At 40.5% G+C, this 21,927-nt stretch overlaps 1 pseudogene; it reads left to right on the top strand.

The window, feature by feature from the left end:
* Window positions 1–332: 332 nt before the first annotated feature.
* Window positions 333–19,516, top strand: LOC123453597 (annotated as a pseudogene).
* Window positions 19,517–21,927: the final 2,411 nt, after the last annotated feature.

The following is a 21,927-nucleotide window of genomic DNA, read 5'->3' as shown; positions in this document are numbered from 1 at the left end:
ACTTTTTTTTTTTTTCCCCCGAGGTAGGGTTTCACTCTAGCCCAGCATGACCTAGAACTCACTATATAGTCTCAGGGTGGCCTTGAACTCATGGCGATCCTCCTACCTCTGCCCTCCTAGTGCTGAGATTAAAGGCGTGCACTACCATGCCCAGCTGCTGTTGAACAATTTTAAGGTTTAACTAAAATACTTATGACTATTACATGAAGCTTAGACAAACTATATTAACATTGTTTGTATACAGTGGATTTTCCTAAGACATGGGGAGTTTTTTCAGTTTTAAATCACAACTTTGTTTAGAATTCTTTTGTTTTTTTTTTTTACTGCTTGCCATGAAGTAAGTAGTTTTTAAGTGTGTGATAGATAAATACTGTTTAATGTTTCCAAATGTGGTCTATTTACCTTATAAAACAGGCAAAAAGGGTGGGGCGTGGTGGTGTACATCTTTAATCCCAGCACTCGGGAGGCAGAGATAGGAGGATCGCCACAAGTTCAAGACCACCCTGAGAATACAGAGTGCATTCCTGGGCTAGAGTAAGACCCTATTTTGAAAAACCAAAAAGAATTTTAAAAAATAAAATAAAATAGGGGGGGAAAAAAGAGTGAATAATTCCTCTGTGAGTTTTTTTTTTTTTTTTTTTTGAGGCAGGGTTTTAGATATAATAACCTTAGGAGGGGGCTGGAGAGATGGCTTAGTGGTTAAAAGCACATGCTTGTGAAGCCTAAGGACCCTGGTGTGGTCCTGCTCCAGGTCTCATGTAAGCCAGATACACTGGTGGCTCATGCATCTTGCAGTGGCTCGAGGCCCTGGTGTGCCCATTCTCTCTTTCTCCCTCTCTCTGTCTCAAATAAATAACTAAAAAATTTAAAAAGTAACATTAGGAGAGAATTAAATACTAATGTGTCAATTTTAACCTTAAGATTTAGTTAAAAGGTTGACAAATAGAGGAATGTATTTAACTTGGTTAGGTACTCTATATTCAGTCTTTCATGATCATTATTTTGACCAGGTTAACATCAATGAGTTAAATTTACATTCTGAATACCATAGTAACCTGCTACCAGCCAGGGTCTTCCTTTGTTAGTCTGATGTAAGTCCTAGGCTAATTGTCATTTTATATCTCAAGAAGTCTGTGATCTGATCAAGTACTTTGTCTTTAACCTTCCATTTAGGCTTGCTCATACCTTCATCTACATACTTATACCTTCTTCTACATACTTTCACTCTACAATCCATGTAACTACTCTGTAACAATCTTTTTCATCAAACATTTAACATCAAACATTTAAAATTTCCTCTCCAACTTATCTTCTTTAGCTAGTTCATCTCATAACTACCAACAAAAACTTTTATTGTCCTTATCATAAGAATTTTTATATGACCATTTAATGTTTTTTTTTTTTCTCAAAAGGCCTTTTGAAATAACTTTTTTTGTTTTTCGAGGTAGGGTCTCACTGTGGTCCAGGCTGACCTGGAATTAACTCTGTCATCTCAGGGTGGCCTTGAACTCATGGCAATCCTCCTCCCTCTGCCTCCTGAGTGCTGGGATTAAAGGCGTGCGCCACCACGCCCGGCTGAAATAACTTTTTTTTTTTTTAAAGAAAAAGTAGATCAGATTTGACTTATACTATTTACTCAGAATAAACATATAGTTTTTTAAAATTATTATTATTATTTTTTAAATTTTTATTAACATTTTCCATGATTATAAAATATATCCCATGGTAATTCCCTCCCTCTAAAATTATTATTGATTTTGGAACTTTGTTTCTTATAACTTTCTTGAAACACATTTTTTTTTTTTTGGTGTTTTTTTGAGGTAGGGTCTCACTGTAGCTCAGGCTGACCTGGAATTCACTATGGAGTCTCAGGGTGGCCTCAAACTCACGGTGCTTCTCCTACCTCTGCCTCCCGAGTGCTGGGTTTAAAGGCGTGCTCCACCACACCTGGCTTGAAACACATTTAAAAAAATATTTTTATTTATTTATTTATTTGACAGAGAAAGAAGGAGAGAGAGAATATGGGCACGCCATGGCTTCCAGCCACGCAAATGAACTCCAGGCACTTGTGCCCCCTTGTGCATCTGGCTGACGTGGGTCCTGGGGAATCAAACCTGGGTCCTTTGGCTTTGCAGTCAAATGCCATAAGTGCTAAGCCATCCAGACTCCAGCCCATTAAGTTTTTATTCTATTTGCAACTCTGGAGATCAAAATACCAGGCAGGGGGTCAGGAGAGGCTGAGGGAGCTGGAGGAGCTAGAGGAGCTGTTGGGGTGAGGTCATCTGTGGCATCTGGGTCAAAAGCACAGAGTGAGGATGAGTATGAGAGAGGGGTTGAATGAGAGTGCATTCCTGAAAACTTGGAAGCTCCGTGGTCTGGTCAGGGGGAAGGAGGTCTGGCCACCCAAGAGGGCAACTGGAAGCCTTCCTATCCAAGTCACAGCACCTGGTGTAAGGATCAAGAGTGATCAAGACCACACAAATCACTCTGGGGCAAAGATGAAAGCTTTTATTCAGGAAAAACATGAGCTGTCAGGGCTGACTCACAAGAAAGAGCACAGCCAGCCTGAGATTCCAGATAAATGGGCTTTATAGGGCTTCTTTAGTTGGAGGAAGGTGAGGAAGGGAAAAGAACTCTTGTTCTTTATATTAGACATTTCAAATAGCTAGGGTGTGAGCCCAGAACAGTGAACAGTTGACTTACCAGAGAAGGGCTCAGGAAACCATGACCTGGGCACATTGTTAGCCAAGGAAGGGATAATGGCTGGGCAGTTTCTTGAGGAATGTGAATAACCTATTTCCTTATGTCTCTGTTGCCCTTCTGCTGTCCTTGCTGACTCCATTTTGGGAGCTTATTGCAACCTAACATTGTCCTACTGCCAGAGCTTGTAGGATGGGCAGCAAGTCCTGAAGGAACCAGGAGACTCAACACAGGGTTGCCCCGGCCAGCGAGGAGTTGAACAAGGACCCGAGGAGAAGTTAACCTGAGTGGGAAAAGGCAAACAGACACAAGAAGGAGACCATGCTAAGTGTCAAGGCCTTGAGAGTTTATTCTTACGTGTAGGTTTATATAGGGTTGTAGGGGGAAGGGGACGTGGTTAGGGCAAAGATCACAGAGTTATTGGTTAAACTGCAATGCCTTTGTTTCTTCATCAGCTACTGGCAGGATGTGGGAGTGTTCAGCCAGGTGTACGATCCCATTGTTTCTGGTAGTTGAATATTAGGTGAGGAAGTAGAAATTTAACTTGCTATATGGAGGTTTCTGTTAACATGGCCGAGGTTTGATTCATAGCTCCCAACACAGGGGGACAAGAGTCTGGTGTTGGATGCAGAGAACAGCATCCAGGATGGAGGAGCTACACAGGGCAACTGGCTGCAACAATACCTCTCCTCGATTTCTCCACTAAAATCTTAGGTGTAGGGAGAGAGCATGGAATCTGTCCTCAGGCAAAATATTTATTAGAGGGCTGGAGACATGGCTCAGTGGCTAAGGCACTTGCCCACAAAGTCCAACAGCATGAGTTAGAGTTCCAAGTACCCACATAAAGTCAGATGCACAAGGTGACAACACCTCTGAAGTTTGTAGCAGCTGAAAGCCCTGGTGGCACCCATTCTATCTCTCTGTCCTTCTTCCCTGTCTGCTTACAAATAAATAACAAGAAAAAATATGTTAAAAAAAAAGATTTATTGGGCTAACAGCATAGTGAATTCTGAAATAATGTTCCAAGTAGCCTAGGAAAATACAGGGTATCCTTTTTTCTTTTGTTTGGGTCTCACTCTAGCCCAAGCTGAGCTGGAATTCATTATGTAGTCTCAGGGTGGCCTGGAATTCTTGTCAAGCACAGGGATTAAAGACTAGCATCACCATGCCCAGCAAAAAAATTTTTTCGGGCTGGAGAGATGGCTCAGTGGTTAAGCAATTGCCTGTGAAGCCTAAGGTCCCCGGTTCGAGGCTCAATTCTCCAGGACCCATGTTAGCCAGATGCACAAGGGGGCGCATGGGTCTGGAGTTCATTTGCAGTGGCTGGAGGCCCTGGCACACCCATTGTCTCTATCTGCCTCTTTCTCTCTCTCTCTCTCTGTTGCTGTCAAATGAATAAAAATAAACAAAAATTAAATTTTTTCTTTTCTTATATTAAGTTAATCTTTCTTTCTTTCTTTCTTATTGACAACTTCCATTCTAATTCCCTCCCTCCCCCCATTTTCCCCTTTGAAACTCCACTCTCCATCATATCCCCTCCCCCTCTCAATCACTCTTTTACATTCATGTCATGATCTTTTCTTCCTATTATGATGGTCTTGTGTAGGTAGTGTCAGGCATAGTGAGGTCATGGATATCCAGGTCATTTTGTGTCTGGAGGAGCACGTTGTAAGGAGTCCTACCCTTCCTTTGGTTCTTACATTCTTTCCACCACTGCTTCCACAATGTACCCTGAGCCATGGAAGCTGTGATTGAGATACTTTACTGCTAGGCACTCCTCTGTCACTTCTCAGCACCATGGTACCTTTTGAGTCATCCCAAAGTCACTGCCATCTGAAAAGAGGTTCTCTAACCAGAAGTAAGAGGAGCAGTAATGTGTGGGTATGAATGTTAAGAGAAGTGCTTACTGGGCAGTTTGGTGAGCATAATATATACTTTTAGCCAGACAGCAGCAGACGTTACACCCCTTGGGCTCATGACTACCTTGTTGTAGGTTTTCAGTATTGGGATATATTGCCTCTCAGGGAGTGGGCCTCCTGTCCAATTAGAGGGCACTTGGTTTCCCCCATAACAGATGTGCCACTATTGCACCTGTTGGCTCATTTGGCCTAGCTGGCCAAATATAAGGCTTGCAGTATCCATTGTTGGGCATCTTCACTGATGATTTCTCTCTCTCCCATTGAACTGCATGCAGCATGGCTTTTTCCAGCTTTCTGTCAGTTGGTCTACATGGAGGAGGTTTTCAGCTCAGCTCCAGCAGGGTTTTTCAGTGACCTTGAAGTCCAAGTATGTGGAATCTTCAGCAATAGGGTCTTACCATCTAGTCCTGGTGGGAAACCAAGGGCCTTGGCAATGGCTTGTAAAGTTTTGGGGTCATCAGGGACCTCCCTGGCCAACAACTCACTGGAAGTTATCCCATCCCTGGCACTGAAAAGTTTCTATTAACAATCCATGGGTCCTGTGTGTTCCATTGTCCAAAAAAGTAGGTTTCCATATGACTTATTTATGTTCTCTTAGATTTTGATTAGCCCTACTGCCACCTTTCCTTACTCAATATCTTCCCCTGACCTCATTTAGACCTTAATCTGTTCTTCTACTTACATATATACAATACCATCCTATTAGGTTCCTCCTCCCTCCGATTCTATTCCCTTTATATCTCCTTTCTAACTTACTGGCCTATGCTACTGTGTTTTCTTCCTACTTACACAGAAGTCCAGTTATTTGTAGCTAGGATCCACATATAAGAGAGAACATGCGACGTTTGGCTTTGTGTAACCTCACTTAGTATAATCCTTTCCAGATCCATCCATTTTCCTACAAATTTCATAACTTTGTTTTTCTTTACCACACAAAAGAACTCCATTATGTAATTGTGACACAACTTCATAATCCACTCATCAGTTGAGGGACATCTAGTCTGTTTCAATTTCCTAGCTATTGTGAATAGATCAGCAATAAACGTGGTTGAACAAGTATCTCTGAAGTAGGTAATTGGACTGGAGGCCGGCTCTATGGTAGGGAATACATCCCTGATACTGAAAATCTACAATAGGGGTAGTCATGAGCCCTAGGGATGTAAGATCTGCTGCTGTCTGGCTAAATGTATATGCTATGCTCATCAAACTGTCCAGTAAGCCCTTCTCTTAATGTCATACCGATATATTAATACGACTCTCACTTTTGGTAGAGAACCTTCTCTTTTCAGATGGCAGTGACCTTGGAATGACTCAGAAGGCATCATGGTGCTGGGAGGAAGTGACAGAGGAGTGCTCAGCACTGCAATATCTCTATCACACCTTCCAGGGCTCAGGGTCTATTGCAGAAGAAGTGGCAGAAATAATGTAAGAGCCAAAGGAAGGGTAGGACTCTTTACAACATGCTCCTCCAGACACAAAATGGCCTGGATATCCATGACCTCACAGTGTCTGACACTATCTACACAAGATCATCATAGTAGGAGGAAAAGATCATGACATCAAAATAAAAGAGAGACTGGTGGAGAGGGGGAGGTGATATGATGGACAATTGAGTTTCAAAGGGGAAAGCGGGGGGAGGGAGGACATTAACATGGGATATTGTTTACAATCATGGAAGTTGTTAATAAAAAATAAATAAAATTTGCCAGGTATGGTGGCACACGCCTTTAATCCCAGCACTTGGGAGGCAGAGGTAGGAGGATCGCCGTGAGTTCGAGGCCACCCTGAGACTCCATAGTGAATTCCAGGTCAGCCTGGGCTAGAGTGAAATCTTACCTCAAAAAAACAAAAAACAAACAAACAAAAAAAAAGAATAAATAAAATTTAAAAATTCTTAGAATCAAAATATATACCAAAATACATACCAAAAACCTTTGGGACACAATGAAGGCAGTCCTAGGAGGGAAATTTATAGCTCTAAGTGCCTGTATTAAGAAATTAGAGGGCTGGAGAGATGGCTTAGCAGTTAAGTGCTTGCCTGTGAAGCGCTTGCCTGTGAAGCCTAAGAACCCTGGTTCAAGGCTCAATTCCCCAGGACCCATGTTAGCTAGATGCACAAGGGGGCGCACGTGTCTGGAGTTCGTTTGCAGTGGCTGGAAGCCCTGGTGCACCCATTCTCTCTATGTCCCTCTTTCTCTCTCTGTCTGTTGCTTTCAAATAAATACATAAATACATAAATAAATAAATAAATAAATAAATAGATAAGGAATTAGAGAATTCGTGAATAAACAATTTAATGCTTAACCTTAAGGCCTTGGAAAAAGAAAAACAAGGTAAACCAATAATCAGTAGATGAGAAGAAATAATAAAGATTAGGCAGAAATTAATGAACTAGAAACCAAAAAGACACTCCAAAAAATCAATGAAACAAAGAGTTGGTTCTTAGAAGGATAAACAAGATTGATAAACCCTCAGCAAATCTGATCAGAAGGAAGAATGAAGAGACAAAAATTAGCAAAATTAGAGATGAAAAAGGCAGCATTGCAAAAGATACAAATTAAATTCAGACAATTATAAGGACATACTTTAAGAATATATATACTGCTAGAAAATTTTCAGTACCAGGGATGGGATGCCTTCCAGTGAGTTCTTGACCAGAGAGATCCCTGATGCCCCCAAAACATTATAGGCCATTGCTGAGGCCCTTGGTTTCCCACCAGGAATAGATGGTAAGGCCCTATTCCTGAAGACTCCACATACTTGGGCTGCACGACCACTGAGAAATTCTGCTATACTGAGCTGATAACCTCCTCCATGCAGACCGCTGACAGAAAGCTGGAAGAAGCCATTCTGCATGCAGTGCAGTGGTAGAAAGAGAAATCACCAGTGAAGATACTCAACAGTGGACACTACAAGTCTTATATTTGGCAGCCAGGTCAAATGAGCCAATGGGTGCAATAGTGGCATGTCTGTTATGGGGGAAACCAACTGCCCTCTAATTGGACTGGAGGCCGACTCCATGTGAGGGAATAATCCCTGATACTGAAAACTTAAACAGGGGTAGTCATGAGCCCTAGGGGTGTAACGTCGGCTGCTGTCTGGCTAAATGTATATACTATGCTTATCAAACTGCCCAGAAAGCACTTCTCTTAATGTTCATACCCTTATATTAATGTGACTCTCACTTTTGGTAGAGAATCTTCTCTTTTCAGATGGCAGTGACCTTGGGATGACTCAAAAGGAATCATGGTGATGGAAAGAAATGACCACAGTGCTCAGCCCTGCAATATCTCTATCACACCTTCCAAGGCTCAGGGTCTAATGTGGAAGAGGTGGTGGAAAGAATGTAAGAGCCAAAGGAAGGGTAGGACTCCATACGACATGCTCCCTCCAGGCACAAAATGGCCTGGATATCCATGGCCTCATAGTGCCTGACACTAACTGTACAAGTTCATTATAAGAGATGGAAAAGATCATGACATCAAAATAAGAGAGACTGATTGAGATGGGGAGGGGATTTAATGGAGAATGGAGTTTCAAAGGGGAAAGTTGGGGTGGGGGGGAGGCAGTGTATTACCATGGGGTATTTTTTATAATCATGGAAGTTGTTAATAAAAATTTGGAAGAAAAAAGGAAAACAAAAATAAAAAATAAAATTGTTAAAAAAGAATTGAACACAGCCTTACAACGTGCTCCCTCCAGACATAAAATGGCCTGGATATCCATGACCTCACAGTGCCTGACACTACCTACAGAAGACCATCATAACTGGTGGAAAGGGTCATGACATCAAAATAAATGAGAGACTGATTGAGATGGGGAGGGGATATGATGGAGAATGTAATTTCAAAGGGAAAGTGGTGGGGAGGAAATGTATTACCATGAGATATTTTTTATAGTCATGGAAGATGTTAATAAAAATTTGAAATAAAAGAATATATATATGCCTCTAAGTTTGAAAATATAAAAGAAATGAATGATTTCCTTGATTCATATGACCTACCAAAATTAAATCAAGATGAGATAAACCATTTAAATAGACCTATAACAAGTACAGAGATCCAAGCACTTATACAAAGTCTCCCAACTAAAAAAAGCCCAGACCTTCATGGAAGAACTAACACTACTACTTCTCAAACTTTTCCATAAAATAGAAAAAGAAGGAATTCCAGTGAACTCCTTTTATGAAGGTAGCATCACCCACATACCAAAACCAAAGACAGAACAAAAAAAGAAAATTATAGACCAATCTCCCTCATGAACATAGATGCAAAAATCCTGAAACAAATAGTGGCAAATAGATACAAGAATATATCAGAAAGTCTTTGCCAAGACCAATATGTTGAAGGGTTTCCCCTACTTTTTCCTCTAGCAGTTTCAGAATTTCCGGTCTGATGTTAAGGTCTTTAATCCATTTGGACTTAATTCTTGTGCATGGCGAGAGAGAAGAATCTATTTTCATCCTTCTGCAGATATATATCCAGTTTTCAAAACACCATTTGCTGAAGAGGATGTCTCTTCTCCAATGAGTATTTTTGGCATTTTTATCGAATATCAGGTGGCTATAGCTACTTGGGCTTACATCTGGGTCCTCTATTCTGTTCCACTGATCTACATGTCTGTTTTTGTGCCAGAACCCTGCTGTTTTTGTTACTATGGCTCTGTAGTATAGGTTAAAATCAGGTATGGTAATACCACCAGCCTCTTTTTTGTTGCTCAGTATTATTTTAGATATTCGAGGTTTTTTGTAATTCCAAATGAATTTTTGGGTTGTTTTTTCTATTTCCATGAAGAAAGCCTTTGGAATTTTGATAGGGGTTGCATTAAATGTGTAGATTGCTTTAGGTGAGATTGCCATTTTCACAATATTGATTCTTCCAATCCAGGAACAAGGGATGTTTCTCCACTTTCTAGTGTCTTCTGCAATTTCTCGCTTGAGTGTTTTAAAGTTCTCATTGTATAGATTCTTTACTTCCTTGGTTAGGTTTATTCCAAGGTACTTTATTTTTTTTGATGCAATTGTGAATGGGAGTGATTCTCTGATTTCATCCTCTGTGTGTTTGTTGTTACCATATATGAAGGCTACTGATTTCTGTGTATTTATTTTGTATCCTGCTACATTGCTGTAGGTTTTGGTCAGCTCTAACAGCTTGCTAGTAGAGTCTTTAGGGTCCTTTATGTATAGAATCATGTCATCTGCAAATAATGATAACTTGATTTCTTCCTTTCCAATTTGTATCCCTTTTATGTGTGTCTCTTGCCTTATTGCTATGGCTAAGACTTCCAAAACTATATTAAATAAAAGTGGGGACAGTGGACACCCTTGTCTTGTTCCTGATTTTAGTGGAAAAGCTTCCAGTTTTTCCCCATTTAGTAATATGTTGGCTGTAGGCTTGTCATAAATAGCCTTTATTATATTGAGATATGTTCCTTCTATTCCCAGTCTCTGTAGGACTTTTATCATGAAGGGATGGTGGATATTGTCAAATGCTTTCTCTGCGTCTAATGAGATGATCATGTGATTTTTGTCCTTCAACCCGTTTATGTAATGTATTACATTTATAGATTTGCATATGTTGAACCATCCCTGCATCTCTGGGATAAAGCCTACTTGGTCAGGGTGAATGATCTTTTTGATATACTCTTGTATTCTGTTTGCCAATATTTTGTTGAGAATTTTTGCATCTATGTTCATGAGGGAGATTGGTCTGTAATTTTCTTTTCTTGTTCTATCTTTGTCTGGTTTTGGTATCAGGGTGATGCTGGCCTCATAGAAGGAGTTTGGTAGAATTCCTTCTTTTTCTATTTCCTGGAAAAGCTTAAAAAGCAATGGTGTTAGCTCTTCCTTAAAAGTCTGGTAAAATTCAGCAGTGAATCCGTCCGGGCCTGGACTTTTTTTAGTTGGGAGATTATTGACAACTGTTCGGATCTCCATGTTTGTTATAGGTCTATTTAAGTGATTAATCTCATTTTGATTTAACTTAGGTAGGTCATATAGATCAAGGAAATCATCCATTTCTTTCAGATTTTCATACTTTGTTGAGTATATGCTTTTATAGTATGTCCCTATAATTTTTTGAATTTCTCTGGAATCTGTTGTGATGTTACCTTGTTCATCTCTGATTTTATTAATTTGTGTCTCTTCTCTCTTTCTTTTGGTCAGATTTGCTAAGGGTTTATCAATCCTGTTTATCCTTTCAAAGAACCAACTCTTTGTTTCATTAATTCTTTGGATTGTTCTTTTTGTTTCTATTTCACTAATTTGTGCCCTGATCTTTATTATTTCTTCCTGTCTACTGATTTTTAGTTTGCCTTGTTCTTCTTTTTCCAAGGCTTTAAGGCGAAGCATTAGGTCGTTTACTTGCGACCTTTCTAATTTCTTAATATAGGCACTCGAGGCTATAAATTTACCTCTTAGAACTGCCTTCATTGTGTCCCAGAGATTTTGGTATGTTGTATTCTCATTATCATTTGACTCTATAAATTTTTTGATTTCCTTTTTGATTTCTTCATTGACCCATTCATCATTTAGTAGTGTATTGTTTAGTTTCCATGATTTTGTGTATGCTCTATAGCCTTTCTTGCTACTGATTTGTAGTTTAATTCCACTGTGTTCAGATAGAATGCAAGGAATTATTTCAATTTTCCGGAATTTGTTAAGATTTGCTTTGTGTCCTAATATATGGTCTATTTTAGAGAATGTTCAATGTGCTGCTGAAAAGATTGTATATTCTGCAGCCTTTGGATGAAATGTCCTGTACATATCTGTTAAGTCCATTCCTTCTATGACCTCATTTAGTCCAGATGCCTCTCTGTTTATTTTTTCCCCGGATGACCTGTCAATTGATGAGAGTGGGGTGTTAAAGTCACCCACCACCACTGTGTTTGGTGTTATCTGTGACCTTAGTTCTAATAGTGTTTGTTTGACGAATTTGGGAGCCCCAATGTCAGGTGCATATATGTTTAGGATTGTAATGTCCTCCTGTTGGGGTGTGCCCTTAATCAATATAAAGTGACCTTCCTTATCTTTCTTGACTAACATCGGACTAAAGTCTACCCTGTCTGATATTAGGATAGCAACCCCTGCTTGTTTTCTAGGCCCATTTGCTTGAAACACCGTCTTCCAACCTTTCACCCTAAGATAATGTCGATCCTTTGTAGAAAGGTGAGTTTCTTGGAGACAACAAATTGTAGGATCCTGCTTTTTAACCCAGTCTGCAAATCTATGTCTTTTCGTTGGGGCATTGAGGATGTTGATATTAAGAGATATTATTGAAAGGTGTGTATTTATGTTTGCCATTTTTTTTTTTTTTGTGTGTGTGTGTGTTTCTGGTTCTACCTGCGCTCTCTTCTGTTAACTAGTATTTGAGTATTGCTTGTTTTTTCTAGGTCCCTTATATGTGTGCTTTTCCTTTTCTTCAGCATGGAGGATTCTATCAAGTATTTTCTGTAGAGCTGGTTTTGTCTTCAAATACTCCTTTAACCTGCTTTTGTCATGGAATGTCTTTATTTCTCCATCTATTTGCATGGATAACTTTGCAGGATAAAGTAACCTTGGTTGACAGTTGTTATCTTTCAGAACTTGGAATATATCACTCCAAGCCCTTCTGGCTTTAACAGTTTGTGTTGAATAATCTGCTGTAATCCTGATGGGCTTGCTTTTGTAAGTAACTTGATTTTTTTCTCTAACTGCTTTCAATATTTTTTCTTTGGTGTGTGCGTTTGGAAGTTTGATTGTAATATGGCAAGGAGAGGTTCTTTCTGGGTTTTGTCTGGCTGGGGTTCTAAAGGCTTCCTGTATCTGCATTGGCACCTCTTTCCCAATTTGGGGGAAATTTTCTTCTATGATTTTGTTGAAGATGCCTACTATGCCTCTGGAGTGGAGTTCTTCTCCTTCTACTATGCCCTGAATTCTTATATTGGATCTTTTCATAGTGTCCCGAATATCTTGAAATTCCCACTCATACTTTTCTATAAGTTTGTCTTTCTCTTTGTTGGATTGTATTAGGTCTGCCACCTGGTCTTCTAGCTTAGATATTCTGTCCTCTCCCTCATCCATCCTACTGGTGAGATTTTCTACAGAGTTTTTTATTTCATTAACTGTGTTCTTCATTGCTAGTAATTCTGACTGGTTTTTCTTTATTATTTCTATTTCCTTATTTATGTCTTGTATTGCCTTCTTTATTTCATTTAATTGGTGTCCTGCATCTTCTTTGATTCCTTTGATTTCCTCTTTGATTTCTTCTTTGATTGTTTTGATGTGTTCTTTGACCTCTTTGAACATATTTATAATCATTCTTTTGAACTCTTTCTCAGGCATTTCCTCTAACTCTTTCTCACTGGAGGACATTTCTGATGCATTAATGCTTTTAGGTGGATTTATATCGTCTTGCTTTTTAGTGTTTCTTGTGTTATAATGTATATATTTTTGCATCTTGGATAAAGTTAATGCTTGGATTTTTTAGCTAGCTGTGTATTCTTAGCTGTATCAATGGATTTGATGTAATATATTTTCAGGGTAGGACCTTAAGGTGTTAGGTGTGGCTCTTAAGACTCTCAGAGTATCTACAAAGATGTTCTTAGGGGTTGAGTTTCCCTGCTATAGGAGTATTCAAGCAGGCTGAGTGGAATAAAATACAGGTAGATTCTAAAATTTAACTAAACACTGTACACATTCAATCAAAAACAGCCCCGAGTATGTATGCAAGAGTAGTTATTATAACAACCAGATCCTCTATCAACAAAGAGGTTAAGATTTCTGGTCTGTTGAGGGATCCAAGTCAGCTTGCGACCAAGTGAGATCCTTCCCTGGTGCAATCCCAGTTACCTTGGATGATTTTGGTCTCAGTTAAGTTGCTGCCTGGGTCGTCGGGCTGCTGTTCTGATTTCTGGAGCTGGGAACTTGCTTTTCCTGAGGGGCAAACCGAGCCTGGCAAGTGTGGCCCTGCAGATCAGCACCCCTGCTGCTGGAACTGCTGCTGCTCAGGCTGCCCCTGCTGGGACTGTAGCCACTGCTGCTGAAGGTGTTGCTCTGGACCCACCGCTTCTGCTGCCTCTGCTGCTGCTGTAGCTGCCACTGCTGGAGCCACCACTGCTGCTGAAGCTGCTGCTGCTGTGTCCACTGCCGCTGCTCCCCCTGAAGCTGCTGCTGCCAAGTCTGCCGCTGCTGCCACTCCTGGGTCTGCTGCTGCTGGGGCCGCTGTTACTGGTTCTGGAGCCGCTGATGTTGCTGCCAAACTCTGCTCCTGCTTGGGTCCCGCTGTCAGCCCAAGTTGGTGTGGCTGGGTCCCGGGCCGCTGCTCTGTTCGCTGGAGCTGGGCACAGGCAGTGGGGGAGGGGAGGGAGCCACAGCTGCTCCAGTTCTCTCGCTGCTCCAAGCGTTCTTCTACCTCGTGGTCTGCTCCTCCGTTGCTCACTGCCGCTCTCCCCTCACGTTTCCCGAGTTGCGGAGAGCGCGGTGTGAAGGAAAGCTCCCACAGCTGGCTTTTCCTGCGGCTCGAGCCGAGTCTGGCGGCTTTCTGGTGCGTCGCGGCCGCAGCGGTTGGCCGAGCTGCCGGAGCCGCTTTTCCCGCCTGTGCAGGCTCTGGATGCTCTGGAACTCTTCTACTTCTCTGCTGCCGCTTCAATTTCCTATACACCCCACTTTTTAGTAAAAGTGTGTGTTTTGCTGAGTTTTTTTGGTCTTTTTCCCCCCTAGGCTGCTTTGGCGTAGTACCTACACCGCCATCTTAACCGGAAGTCCAGATACAAGAATATATCAAAAAGATTAATCACGCCAACCAGTTTGGCTTTATCCCAGGGAAGCAGGGGTAGTTCAACATACACCAATTAATAAATGTAATACATCATATAAATGGTGTGAAGGACAAAAATCACATGATCATCTCAATAGATGCAGAAAAGGCATTTGACAAAATACAACATACTTTCATGTTAAAAGTATTACAGAAACTGGGACTAGAAGGAACATGTCTCAACATAATAAAAGCTATTTCCAACAAACCTACATCCAACATAATACTAAATGGAGAAAAACTTGAAATGTTTCCACTAAATTCAGGAACAAAACAAGGGTGTCCCCTGTCCCCACTTTTATTTTATATAGTACGGAATTCTTAGCTATAGCAATAAGGCAAGAAGCACTCATAAAAGGGATACAAATTGGAAAGGAAGAGATCAAATTATCACTATTTGCGGAAGATATGATTACATGCATAAGAGACCCTAAATAATGTGCCAGCAAACTGTTAGACCTGATAAACACTTTTATCAATGTAGCAGGATGCAAAATAAATACACAGAAATCAGTAGCTTTCCTATATACTAACAACAAATATGCAGCGGTTGAAATCAGGGCATCTCTCCCATTCACAATTGCCTCAAAAATAAAAAATAAAAAAATAGAGTACCTTGGAATAAACTTAACCAAGGAAATGAAGGATCTCTACTATGAAAACTTTAAAACACTCAAGTGAGAAATTGCAGAAGACACAAGGAAATGGAAAGACATCCCATGTTCTTGGATTGGAAGAACCAATATTGTGAAAATGTCAATCTTACCAAAAGCAATCTGTACATACATTTAAAATTCTATTAAAATTTAATTTAATAAAAATTTAATTCCATTAAAATTCCAACGGCATTCTTCACAAGAATAGAAAAAACAATCATTTGGAAAATCATTTGGGAGCACAAAAACCTTGAATAGCCAAAATGATTTTGAACAACAAAAATAAGGCTGGTGGTATCATCATACCTGATTTTAAGCTATATTACAAAGCCATAGTAACAAAAACAGCATGGTATTGGCACAAAGACAGACATGTAGATCAATGGAACAGAATAGAGGACCCAGATTTTAATCCAGGCAGCTACAGCCATTTGATTTTGGCAAAAATGCCAAAAGTATTTTTGGAGGAAAGATAGCCTCTTCAACCAGTGGTGCAGAGAACATTGGATATCTATATGTAGAAAGATGAAAATAGATCCTTTTCTTTCTCCATGCACAAGAATCAAATCCCAGTGGATCAGGAACCTTAATATCAGGCCTGAAACTCTGAAATTGCTAGAGGAAAAGGAAAGGGGAAACCCTTCAACACATTGAATATAACCACAATTGCTTGAAAAATATAACCACTCATTAACTACTGGGATCTCATGAAATTACAAAGCTTTTGTACAGCAAAGGACATTGTGAATCGAGCAAAGAGACAACCTACAGAATGGGAGAAAATCTTTGCCAGCTACACATCTGACAGAGGAACAATATCCAGAATATACAAAGAACTCAAAAAACAGAACAATAAGAAATCAAACAACCCAATCAAAAAATGGGCTATGGAACTAAATAGAGTATTCTCATCAGAAGAAATACAGATGACATATACACATCTAAAAATGTGTTCTACATCATTATCCATCAGGGAAATGCAAATTAAAACTACCTTGGGATTCTATCTCTCTCCTGTCAGAATGGCTACCATCAAGAAAACAAATGACAGCCTGGCATGTTGGCACACACCTTTAATCCCAGCACTCGGGAGGCAGAAATAGGTGGATCACTGTGAGTTTGAGGCCACCCTGAGACTCCATACTGAATTCCAGGTCAGCCTGGGATAGAGTGAATTCCTACCTAGAAAAACAAAAATAAAAAAAATTGGGGGCTGGAGAGATGGCTTAGTGGTTAAAGCATTTGCTTACAAAGCCAAAGGATCCTGGTTCAATTCTCCAGAACCCACATAAGTCAGATGCACAAGGGGGAGCATGTGTCTGTTCTTTTGCAGTGGCTGGAGGCCCTGCACCCATTGTCTCTTTCTCTTTCTCTCTCTCCCCACTCTTTCTTTCTCTGAAATAAATAAATAATATATTTTAAAAAAGAAAACAAATGACAATAAATGCTGGCAAGGATGTGGTAAAAGGGGAATGCTTCTACACTGTTGGTGGGAATGTAATCTGGTACAACCATTGTGGAAATCAGTGTGGTGGCTCTTGAGACAGTTAAAAATATATTTGCCAGATGATCCAGCTATAGCACTCCTAGGCATATATCCTAATGACTCTTTTCTCTACCTTAGAGACACTTGCATAACCATGTTTATTGCTTCTCTATTCACAATAGCTAGGAAATGGAACCAGTCTAGATGTCCATCCACAGATGAACGGATAATAAACATGTGGCACAGTGGAGTTCTATTCAGTGGTAAAGAAAAATGAATTATGAAATTTTCAGGAAAATGGATGGATCTGGAAAGGATTATACTAAGTGAGGTAACCCAGGCCCAGAAAGCCAAACATTACATGTTCTCTCTCATATGTGGATCCTAGCTACAAATGTATATACTTGTATGTGATCGGGAACCAAAAATCAATAGCAGAGGCCCATAAGCTAGAAAAAGGTTATAAGTGAGGTAGGAGAGGGAAGGTCTTAAGGGGATGGTATTGTATATATGTAAGTAGAAGAACAGATTACAAGGAAGGGAAAGGCCTAAGTGAGGCCAGGGGAAGAGATTGTATAAAAGAAGGGCAGGGAGGGGGAAAGGGAAGAGGAGGGCCAATCAAAATTCAAGATATTCGGAATAAGACATATGAAAATCTACTTTCTTGAATAATGGCACACCAGAAGACATAGATTGTTACTAGAAAATTTTCAGTGTCAGGGATGGGATACCTTCCAGTGAGTTGTTGTCCAGGGAGGTCCCTGTTGCCTCCAAAACATTACAGGCAAGGCCCTTGATTTCCCATGAGAAAGAGATGGTAAGACCCTGTTGCTGAAGACTTCACATGCCTGAGCAGAAGAGTCACTGAGAAATCAAGCTGGTGCTGAGCAGAGAACCTTCTTCCTGTAGCCCAGCCAACTGAAAGCTGGAAAAAAAAAAAAAAAAAACTGTACTGTATGCAGCTTTATGGGAGACAGAAATCATCTGTCCAACAGAATGGACACTGGAAGATTCAAGTTTGGCCAGACAGGCCAAATGACTGAACAAGTACAGTAGTGGCATTTCTGCTCTGGGGGAAACCAACTGCCCTCTAATTGGACTGAAGGCACACTCTGTGGGAGGGAATACATGCCTGGTACTGAAAACCTAATCAAAAGCCTATGGCAGGGGAGGTCATGAACTTTAGGGGTATAAAGCCTGCTCTTGTCTGGATAACTGCATATATCAGTCTCACCAAATTGTCCTGAAAGCACTACAGTTAATGTTCCTACTCATCCATTAATGCTATTGTCACTTCTGGTTAAAGAAGCTTCTCTTTTCAGATGGCTATGACCACTGTGATGACCCAAAAGGCAACATAGTGCTGAGAAGAAGGGATGGAGGAATGTCCAGAACTGAAACATCTCACACCCTCCAAGGCTCAGGGTCCATTGCAGAATAGGTGGCAGAAAGAATGTAAGAGCCAAAGGAAGGGTTCCACTCCTTACATACTACTGTCCAGACAGAACTTGGCCTCAATATCCAAGACCTCGCAGTGCCCAGCAATACTTACACAAGGCTCTCATAATAGGAGAAAAAGGTGATGACATCAAATTAAAAGAGAGACTAATGGAAAGAGGGAGGGGATATGACGGAGAACAAAGTTATGAAAGGGAAAGCAGGTGGGGGAGGGAAATACCATGTTTTGTTGTCTATAAGTATAAAAGTTGTCAATAAAATTTTTTTAAATCAAATAAACCAAAATAAAAGTTGGGGCGGCTGCTGCTGCATAGGCTGACCAGATTGTTCGCAGAAGGATAGTGTGTGAAAAATGTGAAAAGGAACTTGGTATAGTTATCACTCTAGATACATAGAAAGATGGTACAAGGAATACCACACAAACTGGTGGAAGAAAACTTAAAAGATTTGGTCCATATGGAAAGAATTAGTTCTCCACTTCCAGAATTTGTAAAAGTTCTGTACACCAACCTGATTCTCATTTTTGTCAGGGCTGTCCCTACAAAAAAGGCATCTGTGTACTTGATGACACCATATGCTATTGGTATGAAACATGAAGTGACCTGGCTGGAATCTGGAAGAGAGTCAGTCCCCAATTAGCTTGTGTAGTGCCAGAAGGTGCTACATGAGCAACTGGGGGAAAATGAGAAAATGACCAACATCTGTCCAAGCAACTTGAGGACTAAGCTACTCAGCAGCAAACAACCTGACGTGATGTGCACACAAATGCAGCATTGGCACACAGCTATGGTGGGTAACCAGATGCTCTTGATTTGGCTAACAGATCTGCTCAGTGGAATGGAACCCATAGCTGGTTCTGGGAAACAAGTCAGAGCCATATCCAAAAAATGAGTCCACTCTCCTTTATGAAGCTTCCACCAATCGTGGGCTACAAGAGGGCCTACACCTATTAAATTCTCTCTAAAATAATAATAGCTATCCCATTTATCTGGTGCTGACTCTTTTCTCTGTTGGAGAATTTGCTTCTCTTTTTCAGATGGACTCCCATCGCACCTCACCAGGGCCCCAGCTGAAACCATAGAGTAATGAGCAAGAGTGCTGCTTTCTTGGTGAACCTGGTACCAGCACAAGGGTGAAGGAGATAGACAGAGAGAACATTCACCTCCTAACAAATCAGATATTCAGAGACACAGAGGCTCCCAAGAACTCATCACTGAAGTAGAACTAAAGTAAACCCAACATGACTTGGAAATTCACGGAAGAGGGGGCAGAAAGATTGTTAGAGCCACAAGTTGGGACATGATGCACAGAGACATTGCCTCTTCTCCATAACTGCTGGCTACCCCCACAATGCATGACCCACATTCCCCAACGAGGAGGATCCCTGCAAGAGGGGAGGAGGGTGGAAGCTAACGATGGTATCAACATGGCTGTATGCACATCTGTGCAATGTGTGGCAAAAAGGTCTTGGGTTCCAAAAACTACAAAGAGACTTCTGTGTAGGTGTTTTGATGAAGTATCTAGCTTTCTTTGGTTTCATTTTCTGCTTTGAATTTTCAAAGCACAACATAGAGGTTCATCTTACATAATAACCTGTGTCAAGATAAATAGTTGCTTAACCCAGCAAAGTTGATCGGTATTCTGTTGTTTTGCTCTCAAGAAGTTTTGTGTAGTAATGCTCTAACCAGTCTTCTGCCTTCAGTGGTTATTTTCCTTATGAGCATTTTATTGAATTAGTATAAGTGACAAAATTAATGGAAACAAAATTCCCGAGTTCTGTGTGCACTTTTTATTTAACATCATTTATATCATGCTTGTCTGCCTACTTGATTTATAGATATTGCAAAAGTTAAGAGATATTTCACTCTGAATCTAAAATCCAGACTTAAGGATTCTTCTCCCTCATCCTGTACTGATGTCATAGTCTGTTTAAATGTTTGAAAACATTATTTCTGAATTGTTCCTTAGGTTCCTTAGGTTTTTGTTTGTTCTGGTGGCACTGGGGATTAAATTCAGGGCTTTGCATGTGCTAGGCCAATGCTCCACCACCGAGCTAGGTCACTAGCCCCTTTGTAATTCATTCAAATTGAAGACAAGTTCTGGTTTTGATTTTTTAAAAATTTGTTCCTGAAGCCAATATGCCATTTTCACCTATGTGTGAATAAGAACACCAGAAACACTCCTTTGTTCAAATGAACACAGTGGAATTCAGAAAAACATGCACATATGATCTTGGGTATCTTGAATTCAGAAAGCCAGAACAGTACAGTGTTTGCCCGTGTTCCTATGTAACAAAAATGAATCTGGCCAGGCGTGGTGGCACATGCCTTTAATCCCAGCACTTCAGAGGCAGAGGTAGGAGGATCGCCGTGAGTTCGAGACCACTCTGAGACTACATAGTGAATTCCAGGTCAGCCTGAGCTAGAGTGAAACCCTACCTTGAAAACACACACAAAAAAAGCGAAGCAAAACCAAACAAACCAACAACAATAACAAAAGAATCTTCCCTTTTGGGGAAAGCTTTTTGAAGTAGGAAACAAACTTTTATAACCTCCCCACCAAAGAAACATAGGACAAAGCAAACTCCTTGGAGCGCTTGTGCTCTCTCCTAGAAGACACTTTGAATTTTCAAATTAAGACTTTTCCATACTATCTTCATAGGTTTGTCCCTTTTGCTTTTGTTTTGTTTTGGTTTGATGTTTTAGGTTTTTTGTTTTGTTTTGTTTTTCAGGTAGGGTCTCACTCTAGCCCAGGCTGACCTGGAATTCACTATACAGTCTCAGGGTGACCTTGAATTTATGGCAATCCTCCTACCTCTGCCTCCCAAATGCTGAGATTAAAGGTGTCCTGCACCACCACGCCCCCACCTTTTTTTTTTTTTTTTTTTTTTTTTTTGGTGTTTTCAAGGTAGGGTCTCCCTCTAGTCCAAGCTGACCAGGAATTCACTCTGTATTCTCAGGGTGGCCTCAAACTCTTGGTGATCCTCCTACCTCTCTGCCTCCAGAGTGCTGGGATTAAAGGCGTGCATCACCACATCCACTTCCTGTCTACTTTTAAAACCAGTAGCCTACTTGGAGGCCAAGAAAGTATTTCCTATTTCCAAGTGGACTGTCTATAAATACATAAAACTATGTAATATGTAAACTACTATGGATAATATGATAGATACTGCACTTTAATTGTCCTAAAATTAACTTAAAATAAAAAATTACTGCAAAGAATATTTAAAGTTTTAAAGTACAATGCAAAATATAAATAATGTTTCTAAAGGCCAAAAAGCAACTTCCTATGCTTTAATCACTTTGGGATTGTTAATCAAAATCATAACACAAGCTGGGTGTGGTGGCGCACGCCTTTAATCCCAGCACTCCGGAGGCAGAGATAGGAGGATCAAGATGAGTTTGAGGCCACCCTGAGAATACAGAATAAATTCCAGGTCAGCCTGAGTTAGAGTGACACCCTACCTTGAAAAAACAAAACAAAACAAAACAAAACAAAACACCAAAAAAAAAAACCCCGCAAAACACAAAGAGCTCATAATATGACCCAATATGTCCAAATTCCATTAAAAATTGTGTGAAGGGCTGGAGAAGTCGTTTTCTTGCAAAGCCAAAGGACCCAGGTTTGATTCCCCAGTACCCATGTAAGCCGGATGCATAAGGTGGCACATACATCTGGAGGGTGTTTGTAGTGGCTGGAGGCCCTGGCATACCCATCCTCCTCTCTCTCTCTCAACTAAATAAATAAATAAAATATTTTAAAAAGTCTTTAAAAATTGTGTCAAAATTCCACAAAAAATGCCGGGCGTGGTGGTGCATGCCTTTAATCCCAGTACTCGGAGGCAGAGGTAGGAGGATCATCATGAGTTTGAGGCTACCCTAAGAATACAGAGTGAGGGCCAGAGAGATGGCTTA

This window comes from Jaculus jaculus, chromosome 12 (genome assembly GCF_020740685.1).
Source record: "Jaculus jaculus isolate mJacJac1 chromosome 12, mJacJac1.mat.Y.cur, whole genome shotgun sequence".
NCBI lineage: Eukaryota > Metazoa > Chordata > Mammalia > Rodentia > Dipodidae > Jaculus > Jaculus jaculus.
Note: the sequence above shows the minus strand (reverse complement) of the source record. Positions and strands in the feature narration are given on the sequence as shown.